The sequence below is a fragment of the Anser anser genome (genome assembly GCF_964211835.1).
Source record: "Anser anser genome assembly, chromosome: 2".
NCBI lineage: Eukaryota > Metazoa > Chordata > Aves > Anseriformes > Anatidae > Anser > Anser anser.
In genome coordinates, this window is record NC_139721.1 from 138,729,015 (window position 1) to 138,753,829 (window position 24,815).

The 24,815-nt window shown below is 40.1% G+C and overlaps 1 protein-coding gene across 3 annotated transcripts in view; it reads right to left on the reverse strand.

The window, feature by feature from the left end:
* Positions 1 to 7,995: 7,995 nt before the first annotated feature.
* CDK14 (cyclin dependent kinase 14) overlaps positions 7,996 to 24,815 on the reverse strand; it is a 332,201-nt gene continuing 315,381 nt past the window's right edge. For all 3 annotated transcript variants that reach the window (XM_083826967.1, XM_083826970.1, XM_083826969.1), the window contains one exon: positions 7,996 to 12,368. The gene's annotated coding sequence lies outside the window, so the exon portion shown is untranslated. The remainder of the gene's footprint in view (positions 12,369 to 24,815) is intronic.

The following is a 24,815-nucleotide window of genomic DNA, read 5'->3' on the forward strand; positions in this document are numbered from 1 at the left end:
ATTGCTGCTTCCTTATGAATGAAGCACGTGATGGAGCAAGTAGCCATACACAGGTAAAGAAAGTAGACTGTTTATAAAGATAAAATAAATAGATGGCATCTTCTCTGTAGCAAAATGAGAGTATCCAGATCTTCCTACTTTCACAATTGTTGTTCAGCATTATACTTAAGAGCAGTATTACACTAAAAAGCACCTAATTTCACTTCATCTGATTTAAAATGCATCGTGGTGCATCTGAGCTACTGTCTAATCCTTTTGCTTGAGATGTTCTACATTAGTGAGCCACTTTTGATTCATGTGCTAACAATCCCCCTTAAGGCAGGTAATTCACAATGATGTTCACGATGTGCAAAGTGGTGCTCTGGTTCCCACAGAAAAAAGTCAGTAAACTTTAAATCCCAGAGAGCCTAAACTTATTTTGCATAAATTGCCCGCACAGGAGGGGAGCTGAAATCTGTTTGTATGCATGTCCTGTATCAACTTAGAATTCAAATATTTTTTTAGAACAGTGGGAATGCTGATTAGAGACAATCACAGTAGAAAGCAAAGGTTGCAACCAATTGTGAGTACAAACAAAAGAGAATGTGAATTACCTCACTTTAACCTTTATCCAGCCAGCCACATCCTACTGCAATATATTTTGAATTAAAGATTTCTTAGAGGAACAAGAACTAACAGAATGTAAATATATTTTTATTAAATATTATTCTTCTGCAGGTGACTTTTTTTTCTTTCTTGCTACAGTAGATGTAATTTAATTCTGCAGAAAGAATAGGTTTTAAACCTAAAACCCTTGATTTTTCCAACTGCAAATTGGACCTTCATGCTATTGGGAACTAAAATTTCAATCTTTCCACTATTATGCATGGTATGTCCTTAAAACTTCTTGAGCTAACTCTAATGATTTAATACTGGACATAGGTAAGTGTTCCACTTCCTTTTTTTCTGAACTGTGTTGCTTAGACAATCACATTTCTTTTCCTCAGCAATACATGTAGCAGTGTTCATAACAGAAAAAAAACATGTCATCACATAAAGGTAAAAAGATGACCATGAAACAATACTACCAGTAACGTCTGCAAATATGCTTAAACAGGACAAAATGTAAATTTTATCACCAGTAATACATGTAGCCATTGCAACCTCTTACATAATTAACAAATTATAAGGCTATCAAGTGTGACTTCCCGCTTGCATAAGCCATTGACATTCACAAAGCGAAATCTAGCCTCAAGCTCCAATTTGTTTTTAAACTGAAGTGTCTATCTGAGCACATCATATGAGATAAAGTCCTAATGCTACAGAAATCAACGCAAAAAAAAAAAATAAAATTCAAGATTGCCAGGATTCCAACTGATTTCAAACTTGATTAAAAACACACCTCTCCTGCATGAGTGGTAATATGCCTTATTAAGTCATTATTTTCTTTAGAAAGCATATATCCTATTTGTAGTCTGAAGTTACTTAGTGTCTCCTACAGCCAGTGAAGTCTGTATCTTCTTTTGTTAGGTTACATTGCTAATGATGATCAGTAATTCATTCTTTCATGGGGAAATGTTTTCTAGAGACACTTAATTATGAACTAACAGCAAAAGTATGGAAGTGTTTGTGGACCTGAAATACTGTGTCAAAACTGTGAAATATTGAAATATTTGGGGATAGTAGTTTGGCCAGTTTCACGTCCAACAACAAGTCCATGGTGTCTGAAATCAAAATAATCGTACTAATTTCCAGCATCTGCACTGCCTTGTGGCTGCACACACTGGAAAATCATGTTGGCTCCCAGCTGTATGGCAAAGAGAAGAGAAACCCTGAGGTCTCCAGCCCCACAGTCATTCATCTGGAGATGGCACAGAGCTGAGAAACTTCAGCTCCTGGCAATCCACAGGTGAAGGGAGTTAATTGAAAGACAAGTATTTCTCTCCTGATAAATCAGGGTTTTTCAAAGATATTGAATAACGTTGTGTTGGGGAAAACTTCCAACCAACTCTAATTAGACAGTGCAAATTAAGTTAAGGAAAGCAATTTAACTGAAAGAAGGTGCAAGGAGATTTGGGAGATTTGGGGAAGTGCTGAGGGACACCTCAAAAGAAAAAAAGCATGCGCGCAGCTACAACACTGATTTTTCTGTTGGGACACTGCAGTACTGGGGGGCAAGTCAGAAAAATAACCAGTGCGAATTTCATTTTTTACCTGCATCGCATCCTGTAGCTAGGGGTGTTGCAGGCTGATCCCTCGTCTGTTAATCACTTGTCTAGAGGACTGCTACTAGAGAACACAGAAGGCTGTAGGGGGGAGAGTAAACCAGGTAGAGACTGAGGATCACATGAGAAGAGAGATTAAATGGCATCTTTTCCTTCTATCTTTGTAGTAAATGTCCAAGTTGAAAAAAAAAAATAAAATAAAATAAAAAAGCCCACCTAAGGCCATTCCTCTAACTCAGGCTCCAGAAATACATTTAAAATAACTTGGTTGCAATTTGTTTTTTTCTCTGTATGGAAGAAAATAATAAAAGAACCCCGTCTCAGGCACGTGTAGCTTTGATACTGTGTTTTATGGATAGCATGACGTCCAACTCGAGTTTCAGGTGTTCACACACAAGCACAAATGCCTGTTATTGCACCAGCTGTTCCATGGATGTATTTGAATACATGTTATGGATCTGAGGCAATATCATAAACATGACTGAAGGTGTTCAAATTTATGGGCGTTGCATGCGAGCTGCTGGGTCGTAGCAAAGTGCCTTCAAACATGTGTTGAGCTGGTGGAAACCCTGGTCTCGCTCATGGGTAACAGTTTTTGGATGGAAAAGAGGAAAGGTTTTTTTTGGGGGGAGGGGGCGAAGTCCCCTGTGGCTCTTAGCACAAGCAACTTGCTGCCAGCTTGCACCTGCAGAACCTCCCTGCCATACTGTATGCATTTCAAAGACACACTTTCGGGACAAGTTAGATGTGAGGAGCACAAGGAATGGGGGCTGTCTGAGCATACGAAACCCTGTGTCTGCTCTGCCCCACACTGCCACGCAGGTCTAAGCATGCCTGGAGCCGCAGCTGAGGCAAAAAGGGCCCACATTCACAGAGGGATTCTGTAAAATGTTCCAAAAAATGTCAGTGAACATTTTTTGCAGGTGTGATGGGAGTGGGTGGGCCGGTTCTCCCATCGGGGCCCCCTCTGAGCTGGGCAGGCTGCGGCTGCTTGCCGGGCCTGGGCTGCGGCCCAGCTGACAGACAAACGAGCAGGGTCTTGGTGTTGCTAGTAACGGTATCTTCTGGCACAGCAGACTTTCCAGTCAGAGGTGCCATTTTCTGTGGGATAGCCCCTGAACGTCGCTTCAGTTTAAGGTTCCTTCTTCTCGGTGGGCCTCCTTCATGCCTTGTGTGCAACATTTCTGTGGCCTTCCCACCGTGACGCCGAGCCTGCGCCACTGGGCCTGAGCCAGCAGGGCTGCTGAGAAATGGCTGTTTGTTCAAAACAGGGCACCTGAAGTGATGTTCAGCAAGCCCAGCAAATGTAAATGTGCTCCTTGTTTGTTACTGGCACATTCTTGTACCAGACAGATTCCTGCAGTCAAAATATTTTGGTGAGAAGCGAGTGCAGCCAGCCAGTTTTACAGATGTAGGATTTCACTGAGCTCAATTTTTTGAAGGGCACTGCAGGCTTCTCTTCATAAAGTTACTTTATACCTGGTACATTCATATCAGGCAGATGGGATGAGAGGAAAGAGAAGTGAACAAATGATGCGCTGTGTCACAGAGGTTGTAGTTTGATTTATGCACAGTAACAAACACCACACTAATAAGTAGCAGCTGAGAGTCCTGATGGCAGGAGGCAAAGCCGGCTTTAACTCCAATTTGTCATCAGTCCTCCAGTAAGAGGCTTGTGTCATTTCCAGACTCTGGCTCCTTTCTTTCCCTTGTTAAGTTGGTGTCTCCTCCAACCCACGTGGCACTGCCGCTTCCCGCAGAACGGGTGCTTTTCACCAGCCTCCTCTCCCCAAAACCAGGTATTTTCACATTTTTTTATTTCTGCAGTGCTGGCACAGGAAACCAAGCTGACTAAATATTGCAGGAACACACTGAAGTGTTCAGAGCTCTGTATTATTACCGAAGGTGAGTGTATAGCACGCTTCCTCATATTTAGGGACTTGTAAGGGCTCATCCAAAAACCTCTTAGATTCTTCCCTTTCCTTTGATCAATTGGTTGTCCTAAATCTAAATTACAGTTTCCTTGGGAAACGGGCTTGGAAGGATATTTAAATGTCCCGTACTCATGTGGAGGTCAGAAAAGCGCAGCCCAGTTAACAAACAGGAGGGTGAACACTTAGTTGATTTCCAAAACAAGAAAACCTTCCTGTGACCTAAGGACTACCATGTTCATGGCCCTGTCCCCAGACAGCACACACATCTCTGTCTAGTGCCCTCTCTCCTGCTTCCTCCACCTCCAGTCCTGCTGCACTGACAGATGTTGTGTTTGAGCAGAGATCAAAAAAAGCAGCTGGAGCTGAGGTGCAGCAAAGGGCCAGGCTGCCGCATGCTGCCAAACAGAGCTCACTCATGGCTGTCTCTGAGCTGGCAGAGGAGTGAGATACCTGTGACTTCTAATGGAGTTGCTCCAAAATTACGGGTTCCTGCTACTCTGGATTAGTCATTCCACATGCACGTGCGCAAGCTAAATAACAGCCAGTAGTAAAAACACTGACATTTCCAGATGCATGCGGGCATTTCTAGAAAGGACATTGTTGATGTGGGAGAGCAGAAGTACAGTTCTTCCATGATTCACATCTCCACCAAAGAGGCAGTAAGTAGTATTCCAAAATGTGCTGGGCTGCTCTCCGAGGGCTCAGTAGATAGACAAGCACTTGTGGCAGCCAGCAATGTACATAAAAAGGGCATGTTAGGGCTATAGCACTTTGCATGTATTGAATGTAATGGGCCAGAACAGCATGCCGGGAGAGAAGTATATATAAAATGTTAACCATCTATATGAAAGGGGTCATTTCTATTAAAAAACAAACAAACAAACAAACAAACAAAAAAAAAAAAACAAAAAAAAAAACAGAAACCTCAAAAGCAGAAGCATCAATTTTACTTTACTGTCTGTATTGTGTGCATATAGAAGGGCACCTGAAACAGCCTCTGAAGAGTTTGACAGTTTTATCTGTCTCCTGATGCACCCAAGTGGCAGCCCACATTTATAGTGTTTCCCAGGGAAGCTGACATGGTGGTACATGCAATGTCTCCCGCTCCCCACTGACATGATGCTGATCATTTGGTCAATGAATACCTCTTAGCAGTTGACCACAACATATTGTCATGTAGTAATATATTGGTATCTTTCCATCTGTCTATACTTGTTTTAAACACAGAAGTTTTACACTTTTCTTCTGTGATAAACCATTCCAGAAAAGTATCTTGAATGCTCAGTCTTCACTAAACAACACTAGATAAAGTACTCTGTTGGCTGTTTGTGCCCAAGAAAAGCTTTGAAAATAGAGAGCTGAATCTGGGCCTTGTTTTTCTTTTTTTTTTTTTTTTTCCCTTCCACAAAATGTGTATCTTTCTATCTTCACGGTATATCCCAGGGCTGTGTGTATAGCTCATTTCATTAATGTATGAATATCTCTGAGCTCCTCAGGTGGAAGCTGGGGGCAAACTATTATAATTAGCTGGATTGTAAGTTGCACACCTACCCTTTTGATGGTAAAGTAAATCTACGCTGCAGTCCTAATTCCAGTTGAAAGGTGAGGCTGAAATGTTTCTATGATATCATAAATCTCCTTAGGCTTCAAGACTTTACTAGGGTGTATAACACTGCAACGTTTTGTTGCATAGCTCTTAAAGCTGTTATGTATTTATGTGAATCACCATATTGATCCTTGGAAAATTAATTTAAAAATACATTTGATTTTAGTTTAGCAGCTCTTTCCAGGCAGAGCATCCCCAGCAATCACTACCAGGCCCTCTGGGAAACAGGAGAAAAGGAAAAGAAAGGAACATTTTTTGGAATCACTTTCTCTCGCCCAACTCAGTACCAGCCAGCGCAGGCAATAACGAAGGGGCTGCAGGGCTGCTCTCCGCTATTATTGTGCCTGGCTCGCTCTCAGCATGACTCACTGCAGACAATATGTAGCACCACTCGCAAGGGGAATGAACAGTAAATACTTGGCCCTGGATTTTTTTTTAATCTCCTCAGTTTTTTTTTTTTTTTCTCTGATTTGTATCCCTTTATCCTCGCCCATGTGCTATATAAGCTGCTCAAATCTAATGTCCATAACACCACCCCCCACTGGTAGCAGCAAGTCCTTCCGCTGCTGTAGGGTTTACGTTGCAAAGGTTTACAAGGAAAGGCATTATTTAGAAACTGTATGTGTTAACCTAGTGGCACAAGGTTGCTCCAGCACCTTCCCCCTTGTTTTTTTTTTTTTTTTTTTCTTTTCTCGGGGGAGGGGTGGCTGCTCTTATAGCAAGTGCATCTCTTGCTTTGCAGCAGCAGCCAGGCTTGCTTAGAAAGAAAGCCTTGGGGCTAAAAAGGCTAGGAGTGCAGCCAAGGGGGTCAGGAGACGGTTTTAATGATTAGACTACATAATCAGCAGCTCACTCTGAGTATGCTTCCTGGTACCCGGTGCTCAAACACACAAACCTTTAAAGTAATAATTCTCGGTCCTCATTTGTATCGGAGAGATTTGTAGGTTAAAGTTGCCACACAGGTAGTGCATCAGGAATGCCTAACAAATCTGTTACCCACCTGAAACACAAACCTTTCATCTAGGCTATGAAAAGGCAACACCTTTCCGAATTTGACCTGGCCAGTGAGAACTGGGGGCAAACTAGAAAGTATGAACATGCCTGCGTTTCCTTGTTTTCTTTTTGCGCAATGCCTCTGGGGTGCAGCTGGTGTCATTTTGTGGAACCTTTCTGTATTTAACAATGGGAATTAACCTCTCCAAGAGTTTTGCCATCAGAGCTGGGCCACAACATGATTCTATCAGATAAAGCCCAGGACACTGCAGTCCTATGATCAAACTATATTGTGCTAGCTCTAAAAAAGACCATTTTATCTTAAATTACTCCTAGATGGACAGAGCCAAGACCAGAATTTAGGTCCTCCATTATCCATATTTGAGGTTAGTGGCTTCCCCATCAGCCTAGGCAGTACAAGCACTTGCTCTCCAGCCATCTCCCATCCCAGCACAAAGTGATGTTTAAACCAACAGATTCCTACAGGCTTCTGCATTTGCTAAAATAGCATATTCTGACATTTCAGTCAAATATTCTAATCAAGTCTGTGCAAGCTGCATTGATTTAACTTGCATCGTCTAAAAATAGGTCTTAACAAGATGTTGGTACCCAAAAGCTAGAAGCAATGGAAAGGAAGGAAAAATACTAAAGGTGCGTATTGATTACATTCACTGTAAGTGAGCACTTGCCTATCCAATGCTGCAATGCACAAATAAATAAATTCCTGGTTAACAACCCAAGCAGCACATACTTACTGAGATAAATAACCGAGTACGAACAGGTGCAAATCCAGCTCCCACATCAAAGTTGTGAAAAATGCAGAGCATGTGTTTTACATAATTTTCCACCAGAATTATCAGGTCTTTATTTCAAAAGAAATTGCAACAAGCCAGAGTTTATTCTCCATACAATGATATATTTAAATCGGCCTTTCTTTTTTTTTTTTATCAGTAAACTGGCCCTTCTACCACTTCAGTTAAATCCCAGTGTGTTGTAAAGAGGTCCATTGTCACACATACATATAACAAATGGAAAGAGACACCAAATAATGTACTTACTAACTAGTACAGACAGAAACACACTGCACTAAAAACCTTGCCCAGTGTAGCCAGCAACTGCCTTGTAGTTTTGATTGAGCTCATGTGTTTGGCTGATTCAGTGCCTAATCTTTTCAACTAATTACTGCCTAAGTGCTTGCCTGCTTCTAAGTATTTTTCATTCCATAAAAATCTGTTGTTTACAAACATTTCCTCATTCATTTTCTGGAGAACAAACAAATAAAAGAAAGGCTTTATTCCCCGATTTAGGGATTTTATGTGGTCTAGATCACATATATGAGGGAGAAGAGAGATTCTGCTACACTTTATTCAATATGATGTTACAATAAAACAACGGTTACAGCTGACAAACCATTACATCTTTCATAATACAGACAAATTACAAGGTGTAACAAATAATGCAACATTTATTTTACTGTACTGCTTACTATGCTGTTCTTCTGAAGTATATATATATATATATATATTTAATTACATTAACATTGTTTTCATGTACCAGCCCTCCCCTTTTTATTTGTTAAAAAAAGAACACCTCCTAGTGCACCATACAAAAATCCACGTGGAAGCTGGCAAGCTGGGATTCTGTATGCAGCACCATTGAAATGCATCTGGGGGGATGGGAATTTTTAGTGCATCCTTTACTTTTAGATTTTTTTGCTTATGTGAAAAATGCAAGGCAGTAACATACGGTCACTCCACCTAAATGCTGGTAGGGGAGAGTATTGTTATGCTCAGTAATGCAACAGAATTCTATTTATATGGGGCGTCAGCATTTTGCTCCCCCGTCTGTACAGCCTAAACATTTTATATAACAAAGATTACAAAACCCAATAGTATTCACAGATGAGTATTTTGTGTGTGAGCATACCAGAGCACTGACTACACATTCAATTGCGTGCACTGACACAGAGTACACAGGCGTGGATGTCACCCACCAGCCCACAGGGCATTTATCACCCTAGCTTCTTTCCACAGGTGCCTGAAGTCCAGAACCCCTGCACAACAATGACAAAATGAAAACCCCAGTGCCTCTGTCTACTGCAGATTGAATTTTCAGTGTTGCATGTACTGACGTTATCCTAAAACATGGTTCTGTTTAAAAACGATAGTGAGAAACGAAAGGACCCAACCGACCCGGGACACCACACAAGAATGTAGTGTTGGCAGCACTGGTGTGTCCTGACTGGTGCTGTGCCTGCTGGGTGTGGGTTAGAGCTGCTCTGAGCCCAGCATGAGAGGGGACAAAGCCATCTCCAGATAGCTGGCTTTAAAGTCAGGTTCTGTGAACCTGGACTCATAAGGACCCTCCGTACCATGCAGACCATCTCTGTCGCCATCTTCCCTCCCCAGTCACCTAACATCAGGTATCATACGCTGTTAGAATGTGCCTCCCACTTCTATCTGCCTACTGCACCTGCTGCCCTGTGGCTGCTCTCCCCTCTGGCAGCTAAGCCACATCCTCTCAGCATCATCAGGAAGGATCTCCCGGGGCTCAGCCAAGTGGTGAGCCAAAAAAAGTCACACTGCTGCCAGCTATCAACTCCAAGCGAGTCCCGCAGTTTCTCAAGGACTGGGCTGCACAGACTACTGGTCATTTAAACCAACTTTTGACTATTGATGGCATGAAGCACTGCGTTCCCAGCACCTGCAGCATGTGTGGAAGACCAGGCTAATTTTTCTTGTCCCTTTGAAGATTCTGCAGGGAACCGGTTTGGGAAGGATGTGAGAAAAAGTGAGTAACACTACTGATATTCCCTGAAGCTGTACCAAGAGCATTGATGGGATTTAAGTCCATTCATCAGCACTGAGAAGAGCTATGGGGAGAGCCTCACTTCTGCAAGATGCTGGAGAGATGGGCTAGTTGTCGGGGAATCCTAACCGATGGGTGTCAAATCAGGTTACTGATGCTGGTAGGGGCTCTACTGGAAAGAGAAAAGGGGTAATAAGGCTGTACAGTCAGTTCCCTGGCCAAAGGAGCTTCCATTTTCTCAAAGCGATAAAAAATTTAAAATTTGAGGTTTCCCAGAAGATTGGATGATCCAGGAAAAGAACGTGCAGCACTCATGCGAATGGCACGAGCTGGCTGAGCCCAGGTGCCCTTGGTGCAGGAACACCCCCAAGACTCAGCGCCTCCGCAGGTGACAGCAAACCCAAGTCACCACAGGGAATCAGAACAACCCGAAAGGAGGAGCATAAGTAATCCCAGCCATCCCTTAATTGATCTGCAGCTGAAATAACCCCACTAGTGCTGAAAATCAAGTTACTATTTAGGAACCTAGGTATTTATGCACTTTCCTTCGGGCAACTGAGTTTGAAGATGCGTGGATGAACTTTAATTATTTCAGCGGTTGCTTAAAAGTGGGAATGGGGCAGAGAAGATAATCTCACACGCACGTGTGTGTACACACACACACACACACGCACACACACATACATACCTTAAGCAAATACTCCATGATTCACTATGGATAGCAATGTGCTAGGCTTGTGGGAACAGTTAGGGAATTACTCTCTATATTAAACCTTCAGATGTTTAGTTGAGCAGCATAATTGCTTGCCTCCCAATTTAAGCTGCCAAGTAGATGTGTCTATGAAACTACCCTTATACTCCTAATTGAAATCTTTGTTACATTTTCAAAAATTCTTCAGATTTTTGCAGCAAGTTTTTTTTTTCTAAAAATAGCTAATTTTAGTCATCAAACTGCACACAATTTAAGTAGCAAAGATAATGTATAAAAGACTTTTCTCTTACAAAAAAAAGCAACATGAAACCCAAACAAACCACGTCTAAGGCAGTTTCAGTGTGTGATAAAGTCAAAAGTTCACTGGTCACTTTTTTCCCCCCTCATAAACGCAGGAGAAAAATTGTAGTAACTTCTAAATAGGATTGTGACTGAAAGTGGCTTTCAGATGGCTTTTACCAGATCCTGAAACAGAGATGTCATTGGGGAAAATTGTGTTTTAATGGCTGTGCAAATATTGAGAATATTTCCACGGTTCAACTCTTTGAAAGTGTAGCCTCATATCCTAGTTCATTAAGAGGCCTTTCGTAGCTACTTGAGCATTCAAGGATTTGCCTTATTGGGTGTTCTTTTCTTATTAAACACCGCTGGAGTTTAATAAGATGGCAGTAGCACAAATCCTTTTCCCCTCCTTTTAAACACTGAAAGCTAACCAAAGTGTTACTGCATTTCTTAAAAATGTAATTCAATGCACCCAGCAAGCAAAGGATGTCAAATTTATGTGTAGAATAATATTGCCTAGCAAGCGGTTCTGTCCGAGCAGGAGCATAACTCAGCAGTGGTTTTTGCACCATACCCTGCTCTTTCTGAATGCAAAGCATTGTATTATGATCAGGGCAGGTTTATTCCACCCTTGAACACAATGTTCTCCCCAAACACAATGTAGCAGGGGCTTCCTTTTCTAAAATCACACAACTTTGTTTCTTGCAAAGTTTGCATTTGAATGATTCATTCAGAAAAGCGATCTAAAGACACGTCATCTGGCAGTGCCTTCCAATCAGATCAGGATACCTATAGAAAATAACTTGAAAGGTGCTTTGGTGTGGAACAGCAAACAGCTTGGGATAAGGAAAATTCTCCATTTCACTCTGTAAGCAGCAAAATAACACAGCTGGATTTAATGGCTCATTAAACAAAAGTTTCTCTGTACCTTAGTATCTGCCTTGAATTAAACGGAACAGTTTCAGCATCTCTGTTTTCTTTTCAAGAAAACTTTCTGAAAGGTAAATAACGTAAGGAAAAACAGAGATGTTAGCCAAGACCCAACAAAGAAAGAAATACGCATAATGGGAGTAAAACCTTAAAGAATTTGTCTTGTATCTGTCAGCTGAGTACATCTCATCATTTTTTGCTTTGTCCTTCTCACAGGCCTATTTTGAAAACTGGCATGCTACATAGCCTAAGCAGAGTAACCAAATTCAGAGTACTGAAATAAACATGCAATTATTGCCATGTTTTTAATATGGATATAAATGGTCTGAGGAGATAATGAAAAAAAGAAATAACCCAACAACACTTCGGGAATAGTGGCAAGGTGCTGTAATTGTCAGCCGATCAGACAAGTTGGGCTTGCTCTGGCAGAAATTGTCTTCCCATTGGTTGCAAAATGTGCACAACTCTCAAAGAAAACACACAGTCCTTTATGCCACCATTGGTTTTTTTTGTACAGTCATTACTGAAGAAGTGTGAACACCAAATGTGTTGTCTTAATGTATTTAAGACTTTGCTGGTGAAAGCATAAAAATCCTTACAAAGATGCAGCACTGCAGTGGAAAATCAAACAAAATCAAACACAAAAGACTGAAAGAGTACATGCCATGTATCAGTAAGCAAAAGCTTAATCTTCACATAGTTCTCTGAAATCACAAGGTATCCAAACACGTGCAAGGTTTTAAATAAATTGCAGGGAAAAACAGGGTCTTGCCAGCTTCAATTTTCTTTTGAATGAAATCCACCACAGAGAAAGAAAGGAAACAGGCCATGGTTCCTTCCTGGTGTCGGCCTCCTCATTAGGTTTTTTGTTTCCCTCCTCCAAACTGGTAAATTTAATCCTGTAAGGAAACAATATACATTATAATAAGCTTCACGACTTGCATTTTTAAATGATTTTTTTACTTGGTAAATAATAGGTTAGTCTAAAGCCAGTTATGAAGACACCAGCTCAGAGCAAAGGACAGACATCCAAAGCACTTTCAGAGCTGGTACCTCAAGCAAATGAGCTTAGAACACCAATGTTTGCAGGGTGGTTGCCTAAATGGGATGTATTAATCCATATTCATATATATCTGCCCCAAGTGCTAATCTTCAGAGGTGCCATCAGCATTCACATTCTCCATGGAAATTACAGGCGGCTATAAATAGACAGCTGGCTCTGCTAAAGGTGGTCACACCCCACGGATGCAAAGGAAGGTTGCTAAATGCTGGCACGGCTTCAGGAGTTTATGAGCTCTTTTTGCCCCTTTTCTTTCAGAGTCCCCAGTGATTGCCTTCCCAGCAGTGCTTGTGACCAGTTTATGAAAAGGTTTCCTCAGCTTTGCTTCCCAAGAGTTATTTGAGGTACCTTGAGGTGTCACAGACATTTTTGTAAACACGGCCAGGTTACGGAGCTCCTTGGTGTCCTGCATTTAAACACATTCCCTTTTACTTGGGTGTTTTCCTACTCATAAAAATATATCAAAATCCACTCCTTTCATATCTAGAAAGTAAACATTACACCAAGAGTTTCGTTTACATTATCTTTCACTCTGCTAATGACTGCTGTTTACAGAGGACCCATGCTGTGATTGGACTTGCAGGAATGTACCACGATGTCCCTGAGATTTACACAAACCAGGAGGCAGGCCAAGAACATTGGAAGGATCACTTTAAAGCAAAACTAACAACTGAAGGTGAGCAAGGTGAGGGCCAGATAGAGGCTGGATGGACTGGAGCCATTAGAGGGATTCTGTAATTAACATATTTAGCTCATAATAAACGTCCAAGTAGAATTCTCTGCCAAGTAATAAAGTGAGACCTCATTTCCTGATAATGCTGAGAAATCCTGCAGTTTTACAAAGTTCAAATATCTTTGTTTTACAGGGATTTTCAAGGCCAAGGGTTTTAATTACAAACCTGCTACATTTTTAAAATGTTGTTGCAGAAAGACAGTCAGATATGGAGGAATTTTAGCACTTAAGAAAAAGAAAACTTAAATATTCATCAAGCATAAAACTGGTTTGTATTAGCATGTCCTAGAACTATTTAAATCAAACTGAATGCAGGTGCCAGTGAATCTAGTCTAGCCCGCATTTCAAAAGCAGGAGAAAAACAAGACATCAGTATTGAATTGTAGTTTCAAGTATAATATTTTAATTGTAGCTTTCATCAAAACAGCCTAATCTCTACACAACATCTACATTTCATAATTTCCAGGGTTCCTGTCATGGTTCCTTATAGCTCTTCTTCTGCCCTTCAAGTGCCAGAATACCTGACTGGGATTAACAAAAGCCTGTTCTTAATGATGCATGGCAGCATCTTGGGCCCTCCTGGGGCTTGGTCTACCACCTCTTGAGTCCTGCTTGGGTTGTTTCCTAAATGCCTTTGGAGCTTGTGTGGAATGTCTGTTCCACATGAAAGTCCCGCTTTCCCCAAGGTCTAGGAGTTTGGCTGAAGCCCCAGTCAATCTTGTTTCAAGGAATACATTAGAGTTGACCCATTCAGTTTACCCTTCATAAGCTCAAAAAGAAAAGCAGTGATTCACATCACATGCAGAGGTTCACAACTGCTTATCGGGGAAACACTGCTGCCACTACTGCCCAAATTCCACATTCTCCTTCCTTCAAACCAAACCAAAAACACCAAACCAAACCAAGCCAAGCCAAGCCAAGCCAAGCCAAACCAAATCAAACCAAACCAAACCAAACCAAACCAACAATACCTTTTAGAGATTACCTCTTTGGAGCCCCAAAGCAATGAAAGAAGCAATGAAACTCCCCAAACTCCATCCAATGTCAAGCTTGCATTCCCTACCACCACCGCCACCAGCAGTACAGCTGTGAAACGTGGGCTTGCAGTTTGGAAACTATGACTGTCCAGATCCAGAACAGCTGCTTGATTTCAGGCTAAACCCAAGTTGCTGGAGTTCTAACACCTGGCATAAGCAGCAGGGACATCTAGGACAGGTGATAAAATGATTTGGATAAAAGACAAAGAACTCTTTCCGGAGTTACCAATTTGCTCAGATTGGAGAAAAACTGCATCTTAATTAGATAATTATATTAATTACAGAAAACTTTTTCCTTTCTATCAGTGGACCTCAGAACACTTTCCAAAGGAGGTCAGCATGACACTTCTCCCAGGTATATGATAAAATTTCCCAGTGACAACACTACATTTTCCGTTTCAAGTTTGGCTCTGTATGCAAAACTGATCACACATTCTCCAACGCAGGGCCTGAGCCTAGGAGATGGGGAATACCTTCATCAGAAGCTTGCACTTTCAGAATCAAACCCTGTAACATTAAAAGCTTCCCTAGGAATGAATAAAGCTGCCACCATTTAACACAGGGAATAACCTTAGCATATTGGCAACCGCTGCCAGCATCAACGCGGAACAAGGCTGAGATCAAACAATAAACTCAATGGGAGGGAAACAACAAAAAAAAAAAGAGGTGATTTCATTCCAAATTTCCCAAGTGGATCTGGCTGGGGAAAAACTAGAAGACAGAGCATAACCAGAGCCACAGAATGGCTGGCAATCACAGTCTCTGTGAAGATGCATTCAGACGCACTGCTTGCCCTGTTCGGGAAACAGGGATGGATGAAGACCTCCCGCCATCCCCACCAGCACCCCAATGGCCGGGTCCTTCTGATGCTGAACTGTGAGGCATGGCTGCCGAGGTAATGCTACTTTGTATAAAATCCTTACATGAGCTTTGACATGGAGAACAGGCCTGATGGTTAGGAATATATACACTGGGAATATCTGAGGCTTGCATTGGAGCCCCTAATTCACTGAATGCTCATTGTTGATTCCAAGTGGGGTCAACAGGTGAAATCCCTTCTGTCTATACCTCGGAGCACCCTCATGGTTAATGCCTTCATCTGGGAAATGGGAAACCGAGGTTTACCTGTCCTAAGGCAGAGGAAGAAACTGAGCACAGGGATGCCACCTCTCCGAGAAGCGCTGTAACTGCTGTGCTATGGGACAGAAGATGTCCTTCTCTGTCTTTTTGTTTGGTTTACAATGAGACTCACTATGTAACATCAAGTAGACACCTCCCTTAAACTGGAGGAAGAAGAGGGTGTCTACTTGTCCACAGCAGAAAATCCACAATAACACAAACATGAAATTTTATATGGGTGAGAACCAGTCCTTTTATTAAAAAAAAAAAAAAAAAAAAAAAAAAAGCAAAGCATTGTTTCCCCAGTGAGGCTGTCGAAGTGAAACACGGGTTGTTCACACAACCAAGACCTGGGGCAGTTCCTGAGGCAGGCCTCCCCATACAGTGCTGCCGTTCAGTTCCCAGATCGCTTAGTATTCCACGTTTGCATTTTTTAAGTTATATATTAGAAATACCCTTGCTTAGGATTTAATACATTTTCCTGATCATACAAATGAAAATTTTGCTTGGTGACTTGGCAGATTGTGTTTATGGCCTCTGGTCACAGCTTTGCTTATAAAAGCGTAAATTGTTAAATGAGATATTTACAACTTGTGATTTCCCAAGAGCAAAATAGGGTTCTTTCAGATCTCTCTCTCTCTCTCTTTTTTTTTTTTAAAAAAAAGGACCCTGAAATATAACAGACTGTCTTAAAAATGAACTTGTATTTTTTTTCACCACAGGTCCAGGCAGTTTTGATTTTCACTAAATGTAATAGAAGATTACAATGATGATAACAGCAAGTTAATGATGTGCCTGAAATATCAAGTGACCTAAATCAAGTAACTCAATTGTATGTTTGTTATCTAGAGAAATCATCTGCTGCATACATCCTGTTTCTCACAGATCCTAAATGGGACAAAATAAGGTGTTAACACACCTTAAAATGGCAGTGGCCAGTGTCAGTAGAGAGTAGCTGTTGATGTAACACTAAAGCTTATAGTGTAAACATTAATCATGCTCTCAAGACATGAGGCAGCGAAGGGTGACCAAAGAGCCCTTACATCCCAAATATTTTCCTTTTAATTAATAATAAAATTCCCTTTCCTTTAAAAATGCAAATCACCAATTCAATACATGTTCTTTTTGGCAGCATCAGCATCCTTCTCTAGGTGTTTTCAGTTTTTGTATAAATTATAAAATAGGGTGGAGCTGTGCTCCCGCGGTGTCCTTAGCATGCAAAGCATACTCAGAGTGCATGTCTATTTATGCTGCAGCTGATTTAGCATTATCATAAGAGTATTCATTCTACAACACCAGATTTAAAATCGAACTGTGAGCTGACAACTGGAGATACTGCGTTCCTATGAGCTGAAACGTGGGGGTATTTAAGATCATCAGCAATATATTCTTTCTCTCCCTCCAAAAGACATGCACACCACACAGCCACCGCTCATCCTCTCTAAAAAAAAGTACACTATTAACAGGTGATTTTTCCCCCACAGCTTTTATTCCTCTCTTTGTTAGAGAAGTCATTTTAAAAAGCCAACCAAACATTATCAATACTATTTGCACTCAGATAATATCTACATGCAATTCGTTGCTATAAATATTAATTAATTGGATCACCAATACCCATAATGCAATTTTATTTTGACCTACATGCCCTATGAACTAGATATTTTTTGGATTCAATTTTCTTAAAACCAACTGTCAGCATCATGTGATGGAAGAGATGAAAAATGAAAATGAGCGTTCCCGCTGTGCAGGTGAGTGACCTGTGGGAGACAGCTCTGCCTGCTAGGATTTTTACACGTACCATCAGACACAGACCAATTGATTAGATCATCTTATACCCGCCACCAACTAGGCTCAAGAGACTAATTAGAGAGAGTACTGCCTGCGCAGGCACCCCATTGACACCTAATTTGCTCAGCCAAAGCCTTTGGGGAGAATGTATTATCTCTGCAGCTGCACTTCATGCATTTCTGATTTGAGGCATAAGCAAGGAGTACTTCTTCACTCTTTTGAGCAAACTGAGTATATAAGCCCTTAAGTGCTAAAGACAAGCAGACAAATTAAATCTGGCCAGCCTCCCATAAATTCTTTTTCCCCTTCAAATATATATATATATATACACACATATATAAATACATACATATCTTATTTCATATCTGTGTCTATAAGATATGTGCACAAATAAAAACGTACAAATAACATGTATGTATGAGTGTGTGTGGAAGGCATGGGTGCATATAAAGACATTTCTATACATATATGCTTCAAAATACGGAATTGTCACATTGTTTAAAGTGCTTTGTTTCTCAGGGAACTTGATAGTTGTGTGAGATTTAACAGCAACACAATTGTTCTAATATATGAAAAATAAATGATCTGCAGTATTGTTAGCCTGGGCTCTGAATTACCCCATGGACAAGGCTCAGAAGACTGCTGCCTGTAAAGTTTCTCTGCATATCTTCAGAGGTATTAGCTCAAAGATTATTTCAATGTAGAGCCTGGCTTTGTTGAAAGCTTTTCTTCGATGGACTACACCTTGTTTGTGGTTCCTGAGGAACACTGCTCACTAACGTTCAATGTAAGATTACTACAATTGCTTTCTGCTGGGTTTTAGCTTTATCTAGTTACCCATGCCCCAAAATACACTGGAGAGGCAAGACTTAAGGCTGTCATTAAAAATTTATTTAAAAGAAAAAAAAATGACACTAGAAAACCTATGTTTTTTTACAGACTGAGAAGGGGTGGAAGAAAATATTTTCTGCCATGGGCTGATATGCGATTCCTGAACTCAAATACCTTGTAACACACAGAAAAATGGTGGTTTTGCATCATGGCTAAAATAGCACTGAAATAAAATATCCTCTTCACTGAGATGTGGCTATAAAGGAATTTTCAGGAGTCTAATGAAGCTGAATTAAGTCAATTTAATTTCAGCTTGTGTCAAAGCCCATGTTGACATTGTCAGTTCAACTCAAGATTTTGCTGTATCAAAAGAATTAAAGAAGCCTTAGCTAAATATGTGCAAAATACTGGCATGGCCAAAACATCAGATATAACCTCCTTTACTAAATACAGTATGAATGGGACTTATTTTTTTCTTATAATGGGACATAATAAAGAGGGAACATCGTCATCTTCCTCCCCTTATACATATCTTTCCCAATTCACTTTGCACTGATTCAATAATGTTTAATCTTCCTGAATATTCAGATGACACCTCTGGGTTATCATGGTAACTGCTGGCTGTTCACAGAAGGTAGTACTGTAGGGGATACTTATATATTATAATAATAACTAGTATCAGTCATTAAAAATAAGCCACAATTGACAAATAAGGAACAAAGCATTTAGTATTTTTTCCCAATTTTCTAGCTCTTTTCCTTTTCCTAGATCTTTTCTACTGTGTCTCAGTTACTGTGTTGTTATTCTTATACACACTGGATCTCCCAGACTCTGATCTTCAGCAACAAATATTGCTGTATATTCTTCTACAGAGTGCTAATGTATGAATACAGATTGTATATAAACACGTGACTCTTTACAGAATTTGTCTTCCTGCCAAAATTTTTTCCCGGATGGACTTTGTCTTTGGGCAGATCACTGCAACTCCGAGTAAAGGAATTTGTGAGATGACCACAGGATCACTGTCTAGTGTCAGGGAGGGTGAGAGGGGATGACCCTAAAAGAGTCGAGTGCTGGACGAGGACTGTAAACTGGTCAGAAAATAAAACGTTGGAGTAGAAACACAAATTTATAAACAAAGCAATTTTATGAGCATACATACATTAAAGTAAACAACATGACATAACCTTATTAAAGGTGAGCAGTCCATGGCTCAGCGGATAATGGGCAGGGAAGTGGGAAAACATGATTTTGACTTATCTACTGGATGTCACCACGGGCAAGTCACTTTATCCCTCTGTAACCTCTGTTTTGTAACAGAGGCTTTGTTTTACGTTCCAGCCTCTGGGTTTAGAGTGTCTCCCAAAATGAGTGCCCAATTTTGGCTAGAGCAACCAACAGTTCAAATTACATAAATACAGTTAAAAAAATAATAATAATAAAAAAAATAATTAGAACAGCTGCAAACTTTGGAGCTTGTTGAAATCCTTACTTGGACTATCAGTTCTCCAAATTGTGCCTTTATGTGTAATAAGAATCCAAAATGAGAGTCCTGCTTCACCTAGAACTTTGTGAACATGCATCTGACAGCCCAGTGCGGGAGGCTGATTCTGTAGAGTGAAGACTAACCCTTAAATTCTACACTAGTTGCTAAGTAGCATATATGTATATCAGTAATTGCAAACCAACCATGCATACTTTGCACATAGCTCTCTTCAGAATATTAGAATTAATTCTTTCATACTATGTCTTCCTAGGAAAAAGGAACACAAATTCTGATTATTACTGTAGTATTTTATTAACAATATTCACTTCCAATGCCATTTGGTAACTGACTGGTTTCACAGCTGATTTGTAGGTATACCTTAAACTTTTGAGTGGCTGTGGTAACTTCCAAATGAGTTCTCTCCAAGTCTTTCAGCAAAAATTCTTTACTACCCTAGCTGCCCACAGCTGATTTTTTTTCTTTGAGTTGAGAACAAAGTCCACAAAGCCTTTTACAATTACCATTTGAATAAGGCTTCACATGAAAAATGGCCAGGACTGAATCTACTACATGTCTTCTAGTTTTTGAGAATAAAGCACAGCCCTCTGTGAGCGAGCTCTGGGAAAACTAATACTTCAGACGAAGATACTACAAAAATAGCAGTGTTATTGAGCTCAATATATTTTGCAAGCAAAGCCACAGAAACCTTATTAAAAACAAAAAAGAAAGCTGAGGATTTCAGTACACACCAAGACCAGAAAAATATTAGTGCTGTTTGTTTGCAAGAATATACTTCTCGAACCTGACAAACAGCCAAACACTTACAACTTCTTACACCCTACTTTTTGTTTTTCCTTTTCCAAAGGCTTCAGGATTCAGTTTGTTATTTATATTTTTAATGGCTTAAAAATTTCTCTCTTCTCAAATTCAGTCCCTGTAAAGGCATAAATTTTCAGTTGTGATTACATCAGTAGAAAAACTGCAGGATGTAACCCAAAGATTCTCTAGACTCCAATATGCAGGAAACCCAAAGAAGCCCCCCACCCCTCCCCTCTCTTTCTATTTTGTGATTAATGCGATGTGTCTAAATCATTATGCTTCTCACCCTGATACTTTGGGGTGGGGGGGGGTAGCCTGCCAAAGAAGAACTGACTGAATGTGAACTGGAGAAATGCTTTCTCCCTGGATCTACAAAGAAAGAGCCTAACCCTACTTTTTTTGCTAATGTTTGACACAATAGGATCCATATCTCAGTTGTAGCATCAGCTCTCTACTCTGAAATGCATCAGTAAATACTATGCCTGAATTAAATTTGTATATAGCTTAATTAAAATAACTGACAGAAAGTAAAAAAAGAATCTTTCAGTATGGTTTCAGAAAAAGGAAACATATTGAAAGACAATACACAGCCATTAAAGTACAGGTTACTGGATTGAATCTCTCTCTGGACAAAAAGGAGCATCAGGAAGAGCAGGTGAGAGATTTCATCACAATCTCTCACTAAACCGAACAGCCAAAGGGGCTGGAGATTCAAGCACAAGCAACTGGTTTTAAGTCAGCTGAGCTGTTGTACCCTCCCAAAATATTTTATCTTTGGGGAAAAGTCAAGAAATTCCCACTGCCCACAAACCTTGTGTCCCTGTCACTTCTAATGAAACTGTCTATATACCAGACTCTGTACACTGGATCAACTAAAGTATCAGCAGCGGGATTATTTTAAACCAAGATCTTCTCAGTGATCCAGCTTGATAGAAACTTATAAATAGATGCACCAGCACAACTAGAGGGATTGCAAACTAGAGGGATTGTAAGGGAGCAAGAAGGAAGGGCCTGGATAGAGCTTGGCAGAAACTTATCATGCTGTTTTTGCCTGCAAAGACAAATTCATGGAATTACATCCTTATTTTTCATTAGCAGCAGTTCCCCAGTGCATTACTCATGGCAAAGCTTCACTTTCTGAAGTCTGAAGCCACCTCCCAACTCACAAATGGCTTATTATTTTCAGGTATCCAGAAACACAGCAAAATCTGCCTTAGCTGGCCACTTAGGGAAGCAGACAGAAGACTCATAATGACCTACTAATTAAAAAGGAGGAAAACTATACTCAAAAGATCTGGGAATACCCTTAAGATTGCCTAATAAGGATAATCTCCTGTACTTGTTTCAAGGGAACAGCAAACAAGAGATGGCTGAGAGCCCATGCATTCGACTGAATGTTTCTTGGATTTTTTTGGTTGGTTTTCATTTTTTTTGCAATAAAAAAATGTTGGCCTGCCAACATATCAAGGAGATGTTAAACAGATTGTGAAGCTTCAAGTCATATTTAACCAGAAATCAGAAACTTTAGATGGGACAGGAAAACTTCAGATTCTTTGTATGTTAGTATCTAGCTTAGAGTGAAGAAACCTGGAGTTCAAGGAGAGCAGATCAACTATACCCCAATCTAAATAGCATGAATGAAACTTACTGACTGCCAATCTCAGGACTGTTATTTAACAGTCAGGACAGGGTCACTGTTGTTTAACAGGGCTATTTATCAACTTGAACAGCTGGCCAACTCCCAGTGCAGATGTGATGATATGTCAGACCATCTCCCTCCTCTCCCCCCACCCAGAAGAAATTTATTCCTGGTTTTCCCTGTCATGGCTTTTATCCCCATGGTTGCCACAGAGCTGCCAGGTTGTACCCTGCTGGAACAGTCTACCAGAGAAGATGACATATGATAGACTAAATGCCTGCCCGATGACTCATTAGCATTCACCTTCTCCCCAAAATCAAGCACTACCTCATGTGAAGATTAAAGTATCCACATGTACTTAAAAAAAGGGCACTTTATGAGATTGTTAAAATTACACGTTACTTCTTGAAAGATAAGTGTTCTCAGAACAAATCTACTGCTTCCAGTGCAAATCAGTGCAAAGTAGCAATGACATGGTCTTGAGACTGGTGTGGACCATTTTGCTGGTTGACTTAGAGAAGCAAAGACTCCTTGGAACTTAAAGGTTCTTCTGTGAGGGATCCACAACACTGCAAATTACCTTAGTTCTCACAGATAAATGCTAAACATTAAGAAAGCAATGTTTGAATGTTTATCATTACTAAAAACCATTGTGATAGCCTGAAAGTAGCTACAGACAGTTTGGGATTAAGGAAAGAGGGAATGAATGTTCAGGCAGTGAAGAAACAATAAAGAGGGAAAAAAAATCCATTTTCACCTGTATTTTATCTTTTTTTAGTGTTTCTCCTAGAGTTTATTTCCAACAGAATTCTACTCTTCAAACCAGCAGAGAATTTTTAATTAATCCAGAATGTGGAGTTATAACAGCCTTTGTTTTAGCTGGACACAGACATTTCTACAGTCACATTCCGGATAGCAAAGATCCTTCTAGCTGAAAGCTGCTATTTGTAAGAACCATCTGGTTATACAGTCTATTTGCTGCTGTGGATTTCAGAGACTGATCATCATGCCAAAATAGTCATGTCAATTAAAATAAAATTTTAGGACAGTATTGCAACCCTTAAGCACACATAAAATTAAACAGAATGTAGACCTCACATGCTGAATCACAAGCCTCTTTCCCACAATTGCAGTATATTAAATTAATGTTAAGTTTAAGTAATAGATATATTTAAATTTTGGAATATATTTCCAAATTTCCATTATGTCCAAAGCTCTTAAGCTATGCGTCCACCCACACCACGAATGTCATATGATATTACTGACAGAGAGATCAGGAAGTCTTTGGAGCTGACCTTTCCAAGCCTGAATTATTTCCCAACCCAACAGTTCTTAAGACTCAAATGGGGCAGAGGAGAAAAAAACTCAGTTTAGGAAACGCTTTGGTGTCTATATGGAATATTGCTTGCCTCCATGCTCATTCCCTATTGGCTCTGCTAGTACTTACTGCAGTCCTTTCATCTATCCAACTCCCACTTGGAATTCCTGCTGAAAATCTGTGACATTAGAAACAGTTACTGGCAGCTTCAGGCCAGCTGCATTTTTCCCTGTCAATCCCATTTTTACATACAAAACCATATGGAGCACTGAAACAGAAATATTTCCACAGTGCGGTCTGGTCTCTGTGGCATTAAATGGAAAAAATGTTCCAGAATTGGCACCTCTTTAGAGCATCAACACAGCAGTGAAGATCTCCTATCTAGTGTATAAAGAGATCACAAAGCAGCCCAGTGATTTTCTTTCTCATAGTTGCCACTCTGGCTGCGGTAAGAGCCTTTTCCACATGTATGACTAAGACGCTCAAACACAAGGCATGATTTGGGAAACCCACCATGAGGTTATTTCTCACAGACACAACTTTTATAAAATGTGGAGCAACCACACCCTTCAAAAATCAGGCCTCCTTCAGATATTACAGAGGCTGTCCTCACAATCCTGATTGTTTTTTGAAAGACTTACACATTTTAAAAAAGCAGTCTCACACACTCAAGGGGTTTTATACATGTGGCAGAAATGGTAGATAACAAATCAGGTGTAACATACCATGCATTTTGTGGTATGCAAAAACAAGGATCATGGTCAGATAGAGTACTAAAGGCTTTTCTTTCAGTACCATAAGCACCAGTTTTCTTGTAACTGCAAGAAATACTTAATCTTTTTTTTTTCCTTTTTTTTTTTTTATGAAGCTCCATTATAAATGTAAGGTTTTGCATAGCTCATTTAAATAGTTTAAATGACACAAGGTTAAGAACAGGAAAGCCTTTCACCAAAGGTGGTTAGACCTTTTCAAAGATTTCATATTATTTGAAGCTTACTTTCACTGCATTCTTTTACCTTGGCTGCTTCCCAAGTGGGTATAAGTTAATTAAATAGGATTTTGACTCTCTAACCTCCCTATAAATTGCATCTCTACCTAACTCTATTTAAATAAATCAGATAAAAAAACAATCATGTAGCAGAATATGTATTTTTACAGCTGTGGAAAAAACAAACATGTCTATTAAGCTTATTTGTAAGTACTTAGTAGTCAAAACAACAGCCAAGAATCATGGATGATTTTAATTAAAATAAATCTGGGTGGGCACATAAATTCATTTACGATGGATTTTCTCAAACTGAAACTTCTCTAGCATTACTGAATAGCACGGCGCTCCAGTAAGTCCTCATTTGTTCATGGTGACTGAGGTTCAATCCGCCTGATTAACTTGTATTCATTTTATGAGTCATGTAAAGTATAGTCAGTCTCTATGAAAAATATCAAAGTCACGAGGCTGGAAATGGTTACAGGAAAGGGGAGAAAGAAATGGGAGAACAGATGGGCCGACAGTAACAAT